The sequence below is a fragment of the Macaca mulatta genome, chromosome 1 (assembly GCF_049350105.2).
Source record: "Macaca mulatta isolate MMU2019108-1 chromosome 1, T2T-MMU8v2.0, whole genome shotgun sequence".
Taxonomy (NCBI): domain Eukaryota; kingdom Metazoa; phylum Chordata; class Mammalia; order Primates; family Cercopithecidae; genus Macaca; species Macaca mulatta.
In genome coordinates this window covers 184,591,903-184,600,822 of record NC_133406.1, presented here as the reverse complement: position 1 = coordinate 184,600,822, position 8,920 = coordinate 184,591,903, and the positions used below count along the sequence as shown (strand labels likewise).

At 40.0% G+C, this 8,920-nt stretch overlaps 1 long non-coding RNA gene across 1 annotated transcript; it reads left to right on the top strand.

Annotated features, from left to right (window-relative positions):
• Positions 1-1,522: 1,522 nt before the first annotated feature.
• On the top strand, positions 1,523-8,656 carry LOC144338573 (uncharacterized). Its single transcript, XR_013412814.1, has 2 exons — positions 1,523-1,813; positions 6,638-8,656. It is a non-coding gene; the product is annotated as an uncharacterized LOC144338573 (long non-coding RNA).
• Positions 8,657-8,920: the final 264 nt, after the last annotated feature.

Sequence of the window (8,920 nt, the reverse complement as noted above, 5' to 3'; positions counted from 1 at the left end):
GGTAAATAGGCCTAATAAAGAGAAGGAAGTGAAAACATTCTGCATGGTTTGATGTGGGGTGAATAATGGGAAAGGTGGGAGGCGGGGGGATGAGGAGAGGTAAGACTGAGTTGGTAGGCAAGGGTTAAATAATAAAACATGTTAGATCCTTCCCTAAGGAATTAGACTTTCTTACCAAGAGTACTACAATATATTAGTTCATTTTGTGCTGCTATACCCAAAATGGGGAACAAAAAGAGGTTCAATTGACTTACAGTTCCGCATGGTTGGGGAGGCCTCACAATCGTGGTGGAAGGTGAAAGGCATGTTTCACAGGGTTGCAGAAAAGAGACTATGAGAAAAAAGCAGAAGGGGAAACCCCTGATAAACCCATCAGATTTCATGAGATTTATCCATGTGTGTCAAGGATTCACAGTTTAGTGAGGAAGATGAGTGTATAAATAAGTAAGTTTACCAGAGTTACCAGAACTTTGCTGGAACTCTCCCCCAATATGGGGTGGAGAAATTCAAATAAACCTGGCAAATAAACCTGTTATTGAAAGGCTTCACAGCTTAGGTGAGACATAAGTGTATTCTTAAAAACTGAACAAATGAACCCCTCCTAAAAGGACAAATGGGAACATGGGTTTTCCAAAGAGAGAGCACAGGTGAATAGGCGTCATAAAGAGAAGGAAGATTCTCATTATTAGGAGAATAGTATGGGAAAGACTGGCCCCCTTGATTTAATTACCTCCCCCTGGGTCCCTCCCACAAAATGTGAGGATTCTGAGAGATATAATTCAAGTTGAGATTTGTGTGCAGACATGGCCAAACCATATCATTCCACCCCTGGCCCCTCCAAATCTCATGACCTCACATTTCAAAACCAATCATGCCTTCCCAACAGTTCCCCAAAGTCTTAACTCATTTCAGCATTAACCCAAAAGTCTACGGTCTAAAGTCTCATCTGAGACAACGCGAGTCCCTTCTGCCTATGAGCCTGTAAAATCAAAAGCAAGTTAGTCACTTCCTAGATACAATGGGGGTACAGGCATTGAGTAAATACAGCCATTCCAAATAGGAGAAATTGGCCAAAACAAAGGAGTTATAGGGGCCCATGCAAGTCCGAAATCCAGCAGGGAAGTCAAATTTTAAAGCTCCAAAGTGATCTCCTTTGACTCCAGGTCTCATATCCAGGTCACACTGATACAAGAAGTGGGTTCCCATGGTCTTGGGCAGCTCTGCCTATGTGGTTTTGCAGAGTACAGTCTCCCTCCTGGCTGCTTTCATGAGCTGGTATTGAGTGTCTGTGACTTTTCCAGGTGCACAGTGAAAGCTGTCAATGGATCTCCCATTCTGGGGTCTGGAGGATGGTGGCCCTCTTACAGCTTCATTAGACGGTGCTCCAGTAGGGACTCTGTGTGGGGGCTCTGACCCCACATTTCCCTTCCACACTGCCCTGGCAGAAGTTCTCCATGAGGGCCCCACCTGCAGGGGCCTTTGAAAACAGTATGCTGAGAATAGATAGGGCTCAAGGACAGTATCTCCAATTGAACTTTTAATGAGCTCCCGTAGGCGCCAAGAAGGCGGGCAGATAAGGAAGAGCATAGAAACAAAGAACTGAGTAGAAGGTTACATCTGGGAAAAGAAAGTTTGTTTTGCATTGCATTCTTTCTGCTGATGTGGGGTTTATGGAGTATAAATAAAGTGAGGGGGAGGCTCTGAGCGCGGCCGCCATGTTCACTGTGTGTCTTTGTCTTTTGTGTGTTCTTTCATTCTCCACCACCCCCGGCACGGACCCCAACAAGTGGCGCAGCGAGCAGGGTCAGCACGGGTGAGTAGGGGAGAACAAGAAGGGGAACCCCCTAGGGGCGGGTAAGGCCCAGATATTGTTAAGGGGAACCTTCTTAAGCTTTCATTATGGGGAATTCCATCTCTCTGGCCTCAGAATATTTACGGTTGTTTCAAGGACTATTGCTGTCTATAGGAGTAGAAGTGAAAGAAAAAGACTTTGAAGTGATTGTTTGCCCATGTTGAACAACATTGTTACTGGTTTCAGTATCAGACTAAAGTGCAGCTGAATCGCAGAGAATGGTTACAGGTAGTAAAAACTCTGCTTAGAGCTCTCCAGTTAGGGGATATTATGCCTCTAAAATTGTGGACCTTGTGTGACTCTATCACTCAGACATTAGAGTTACTTGAGACTGATTCAGAGTGTGGTAATGTAGCCACAGGAGGAAAGGTATCTGAGGATTTGGAAAAAAAAAAAAAAAAAATCTGAAATGGAGCCCATTTGTGCCAGGATAACAGAGGATGGTGGGGGTAGCAAAAGGGGGAGAAGAGAAAAAGCCAGCTCTTCCTTCTTCTAAGGGAAATTCTGACATGCAGTGTATTATGGAAATGCTTCAACAAATATTACAGATACATTCTTCTAATTCACCTTTGCGAGCTTTCCCTGTTTCTTTTCCTTCTGCCCTGTTAAAAGAGGATTTTCCAGTGCCTCCAACCCCCCGGCTTCCTTATCTTTACCTTTGTTTGGCAAAGTTGAAGCCCTGTTCACATCAGACATACTTTAAATTTATACTAAACACCTGTTTAATATGTCAAAACCAGAGTATATGTATATCTTGTTGTTTGTTAAAATATTATGAGTATTTCAATAGTTAATAAATAAGCACATTAATATTAACTATTAATATTAATATAGTATTAATAACCCCAGCTAGGAAATTGTTCTGTTATAGGGGTGCATAGGTTCCACCAATTTACACTCCAAACAGAAGTTGAGTATTCGAGCTGCTTAACACATTAAATACCTCTTGATATTTTCTGTGTTTTTAAATTTTAACCATTGTATTATGTATGTAATGATTCTCAATTTGGTATTAATATACATATTTCCTAGTGAGTAATGATGTTAGACATATAGGTTTATTGTCATTTCCTTGTTCTGCTACTTTTGGTTGGGTTATTTGCCTTTTCTTATTAATATGTTGAGATTCTTTATATTTGGGGATATGAGTATTATTATATATTATATATACTTTTAATTAAAAAAAAATTTTAAGGAGCTGGATCTGTTTCCAATTATTTGTGCTTCTTTTGCTCCTAATGCTCAGTTTTCAAATGGTGGCAATAATGTCCAATTTAATGCCTTACAAATTAAATTTTTAAAAAGAAATAAAAGCTGCCATTTCTAACTATGGACCTCAATCTCCTTTTATCCTTGGTCTTCTTGATATTTTTCATCAGAAAATTTGATAATTCCTATAGACTGGAAGACTTTGGGGAAGGCTTTTCTTGATCGTTCTCAGTGGTTACAATTGCACAGCTGGTAAATGAACAAGGCACATGTATAGGCTAGGAAAAATATTATGTGTGATCCCCCTGGACCCACTGAGGAACAACTCACAGGCACGGGCCAATATGCTACTCTTAATGCTCAGGCTGGTTTAGATGATGTTGCCTTTACTCAAATCAAGACTTTGTTTTTAAGGGCCTGAAATAAGGTAGAGATAACAGGAAAATGTTCCCTTTCCTCTGTGAAGATTTTACAGGGCATAAATGAACTATATCCAGATTTCGTAGCCCGTCTTCAGGATGCTGTCTTCAAAATTGTGGGTGCTGGCCTTGCTTCAAAAATTTTGTTACAAACATTGTCTTTTAAAAATGCTTATGCTGACTGTTAAAAATTGTTAAAATCGTTAAAGGCCAATGGGGCCAATTTAGATAAATATATTAAAACTTGTGTTAGTGTTGGAGGGGCTATTTATAATGCTCAATTATTTGCTGGAGCTTTGCCTAAAGCCTTAAAAGGAAATAACAAACAAGGTGTTTGCTTTCAGTGTGGTAAACCTAGACATTTCAAAAAAGAATGTCATAAAAATTGAACACTTTCATCCCTCAAGGCAGAAAGCTGCCTTCAGAGGTGTACAAATATTGTGGTAAAGGTCGACATTGGACAAATAAATGTCGTTCCAAAACTGATAGAAGTGGAAATTTACTGTCTCCTCTCCTGGGAAACGGGAGCCGGGGCCCACAGGCTTGGGGCCCCAACAATTACAATACAAGTCTACTACAATATTCAGTGAGCAATGGCCTACAACATTAAGGAATAAATTCAAGTCCTCCTTAAGGATCCCACACCTTACCCCAGTTTCTCAGCTTTATGCGGCAACTAAGCAGAGCGCCGCTGCTGACTTAGCTATTACTCAGCCTTATACTTTGTCTCCTAATAGAGGAGTATATAAATTAGCTATTAGAGTGTGTGGCCCTTTGCCAAAAGGACATGATATTACTAATAAAATTTTTATTTTGGTACAAGTTTCACAATTTATACGCCTAGAGGCAGGGGAATGTATTCTCAATAGAGAGGGTTTCGTAGCACAGAAAAAACTGTTTTTTGGGAAACTTTAGTTTCTAATCAAAAGCCCTTATGTTCATTGCACATTAATGGGATAGTTTTAAAGGAGTTAATTGATAGGGGGGTGAATATGTCTATTATTTGTTTAAATTAGTGGCCTATACAATGGGAAAAAAGACAAGTTTCAGTTATACTCACTGGCTTGGGTGCTGCTTCTGTGATTTATCAAGACGTAGAACCTTTAACCTGTGTCGGTCCTAAAGGTCAACAAGGTCAAGTGTTTTTTTTTATTTTTATATTGTTCCTATCAATATTAATTTTTGGGAACAAGATTTTTCACAACAATTTGCTGCTTTTTAAAACATTCCTCATATTTCCTCAGCTGCCAAAAATATGATGTTCAAAATGGGCTACAATCCTTTAAACTCATAGCCACTACTCCTATTTAGGTGAAACAGTGACCATTATTTAAAGAAATACTTAGGACTCTAAAAGAGTAAGTCAAAAAACAAATGGCCGAGAGGAATATAAAGCCACGTATTTCTGCATGGAATTCCCGTCTTTGTCTTGTCTTAAAACTATAAATGTTTACATTAAACCTAGGGAAAGTTTACAGCCTGGTCTTCCTAATCCTGCCCTTATCCCACAAAGTTAAAACCAGTGAAAAGCAGCAAGATGCTTTTGTATCATTACAAACTCAGCTTTCTTTCTACTCACTTAATATTGCCACAGAAAAAATTTAACTGGATTTTCTTATTCAATATTTAGGTTATACCTTGGGGGCACAAAATATTCAACCCCAAAAAATTCAAATTCGACGTGATCATTTAAAAACATTATATGATTTTCAAAAGCTTCTAGGAGACATTAATTGGATGCGTCCTGTTTTAGGAATACCAACATATCAGTTATAACATCTTTTTTCTATTCTAGAAGGAGACAGTCACTTGGACAACTCACGCCATTTAACTCCTTTGGCTTTACAGGAACTCCAGCTTGTTGAAGAGCAACTTCAAAAGGCCCTTCCTTTTGTTTATTTCATACTTTACCTTCTCCCACAGGAATGATTCATCAAACTAGTCGACCACTAAAATGGATCTTTTTGTCCAATTAAATATCTAAACGCTTGGCTACTTATATCGATCGTTTAGCTGAACTTATCATCAAAGGACGGCATCACTGTCGACAACTTTGGGGAGGAGATCCTTCCTTAATTATCTCTCAATTCACTCATAGTCAGATCACTTATCTTCTTGCAACTTCTGATTCTTGGCAAGAAGCTTCATCAATCTTGAGTTACAGTTTATCCTTATCCCTCAGTGCAATAGGGAGAATTGTTTGCTATTCTCATGGTCTTACTTGATTTCCGTACTACTGATTGTAACATTGTTAGTGATTCTCAATACGCCGTTTATGTTACTTCTTATATTTCTCAGGCCACTTTACCTCTTTGTGCTACTTCTTCTCTTCAGTAATTCTTTTCTTTGTTATCCTTTACTTTGAGCCAACGTCGAGCTCCTTTATTCATCACTCATCTTCGTTCTCATTCTCAACTTTCTGGACCATTAGTTCATGGTAATACTCAGATTGATTTGCTTTTAATCGGCCACCTACATGCTGCAGAACAAAAATATACTCTACATCACACTAATAGTTCTGGCGTTCAACGATGGTTTCATTTAACTCATAAACAAGCTCGTTCTCTTATTCGAGCTTGTCCTTCCTGTGCTCCTTTGAGCATTCCATCCTTCCATCCTGGGGTTAATCCACGAGATGTCCCTTCTTTTGGACGATTAAAGTATGTTCATCATACCATTGATACCTTTTCTCATTTCTGTTATTACTCATCTCTTAGTTTGTTTCGCCATCATGGGCATTCTTCTTATACTTAAAACTGATAATGCCCCTGCTTATGTCTCTCATAAATTCAAGTTTTCTTACAGCAATACAATATTCAACATATCACCGGTATCCCGGGCAACAGTCAAGGTCAAGCCATCATTGAGCATGCAAATTTAACTTTAAAAACTTAACTATTAAAACAAAACAAAAAGGGGGAAATAAGCCCCCCAGAAACCAGATTTTGAAACCAGATTTTGAAGGTTCTTTTTACCTTAATTTTTTTGAATCAATGGAGACAATTGCAAGATTCCGCTGCCGTAACCCATCTTTCCTCACCTCCCTCTGTGATAGTCCCCGCTGACAATTTAAAGGTTTGGTATCCTAATGAAGAAGGTAAGTATGTTCAAGGGCAAGTTCTAAAACAGGGACGGGGCTATGCTCTTGTCCTTACAGGGAGCGGACCTGAGTGGTTTCCTACAAGATGATTGAAACCCTGTTGAAAAGAAAATTGGATTCAGCATGCATTTCTTCCTTTGTTGGATGTGCCTCGGCGGGGGACTTATTTCTCTTAGTGAGGCTTTGTATGAATATTGGACTTATATTCCCTTTCTGCCCTTGTATCAGGGAGTCGCCTGGGGGGAGGTGGAAATTAAGGTTTTCACCAATGACACTATTTGGATGCCGTCCCCCTATATAGACAAGGACAATATAGAACGGGAAACGGGAATTATAAACAACACATATCAATTTGGAGTGGAAGGAGTTCCAATATGTATGGGAAATAGTTCTCATTGTCTCCGAAGATCACATGAAGCCTGGGCTCTTCGTTATAATCATAGTCATGTGGCTGCTAATACTGTTATTATTGTAACTAGAAGTTTTTAATATAATCATACTGTATATAGTAATGAAACTATTCCTAGTTCTTTACTTTTTTGTCCTATTCTAGAGGTTTCTCCTAATATTGAGGTGCTGGAGTGACAACAATGTCGGGGAACTAAACCCCGGATTTTATTAGAATACAATGGGATGCAAATAACTGATTGAAGTGTGCACGGTGATTTTAAACAAAATTTAGTCACATACCTTTGAAATGACACTGGGTAAATAAAAGTATTGCTGCTAACACTAATGAAACCTTGGTATGGTGTGAAGGAGGCCTGAAGTACAGAGTTATTTTTGGAAGTTGTTAGCTGCAGGCGATGCCATTAGCACTTTTGTGGGGAATATGCCCCTTAATCTTTCTAACCCGAATAACTCCTTTCATATTCAGTTATATCGAAATACCTCCTGATATATTATTGCTTGTGTCCGTAAGCCCTACCTATTATTAGCAGGGAATTTGACATGGGATAATGATACGGGGATTGTTAATTGTACAGCTATGTGTACATTTTTGTCTTGCCTCAATTATTCCTGGTGGCACAACTTTACTGAGGATATTTATATCCTCAGGGCTCGTAAGGAAATTTGGCTACCTGTTAACCTTATGCGACCGTGGGGGGCATCACCTCTTGAGACTTATATTTGGACTTCTCTCCAGTGAACCCTCCATGCCCTTGGACTTATAATTGCCTCGGTGATGAGCCTTGTCGCCATCATCTCCACTGCGGCCATAGCAGGGCTTGCTCTTCATCAAAGCATACAAAATGCTGAATTTGTGCAGCAATGGCACGAACAATCTCACCGGTTATGGCTTCAACAACGAAACATTGATTCTCAACTTGCTGAAAGATTGGACAACATGGAACAAGCCTTGACATGGCTTGGAGATCAGCTCACTGTCCTCAGTACTCGGATGACATTACAATGTGATTGGAACTCCACTCAATTTTGTGTAACGCCTGTGCTTTTTAACATCTCTCAAAATTGGACCGTAATCCAAAAATTATTAATAGGCCATAAAAATATTAGTTTGGACATCCCAGAGCTCACTCAGAACATTTCCGAAGCATTTCGACAACAATTACATGTGTTGTCCGGAACTGTAACCCTTCAGGAGCTGGGTCAGCGCCTTGCTGCCTTTAACCCATGGACCCAGATGAAGACATGGATTTCTACAATCTCTGGAAGTATATTGCTTTGGGCACTTGGATTGGGTCTACTTCTTTTGGTGATTCGATGCTCCCTCCGTCACCTCCAAACACAAAAGAAAACACAAGAACAAATATGGGCTACCTTTTTAGGATTGAGGCAAAACAAAAAAAAAGGGGGGAAATGCAGGGGCCTTTGAAAACAGTATGCTGAGAATAGATAGGGCTCAAGGACAGTATCTCCAATTGAACTTTTAATGAACTCCCGTAGGCGCCAAGAAGGCGGGCAGATAAGGAAGAGCATAGAAACAAAGAACTGAGTAGAAGATTACATCTGGGAAAAGAAAGTTTGTTTTGCATTGCATTCTTTCTGCTGACATGGGGTTTATGGAGTATAAATAAAGTGAGGGGGAGGCTCTGAGCGCGGCCGCCATGTTCACTGTGTGTCTTTGTCTTTTGTGTGTTCTTTCATTCTCCACCACCCCCGGCACGGACCCCAACACCCACCCCTACAGTGAACTTTTGCCTGGGAATCCAGGCATTTCCATACATTTTCTGAAATCTAAGCACAGGTTCCCAAACCTTAATTCTTGACTTCTGTGCACCTGCAGACTCAACACCACATGGAAGCTGCCAATGCTTGGGGTTTCCACCCTCTGAAGTCACATCACAAGCTCCATGTTGTCCCCTTTCAGCCATGGCT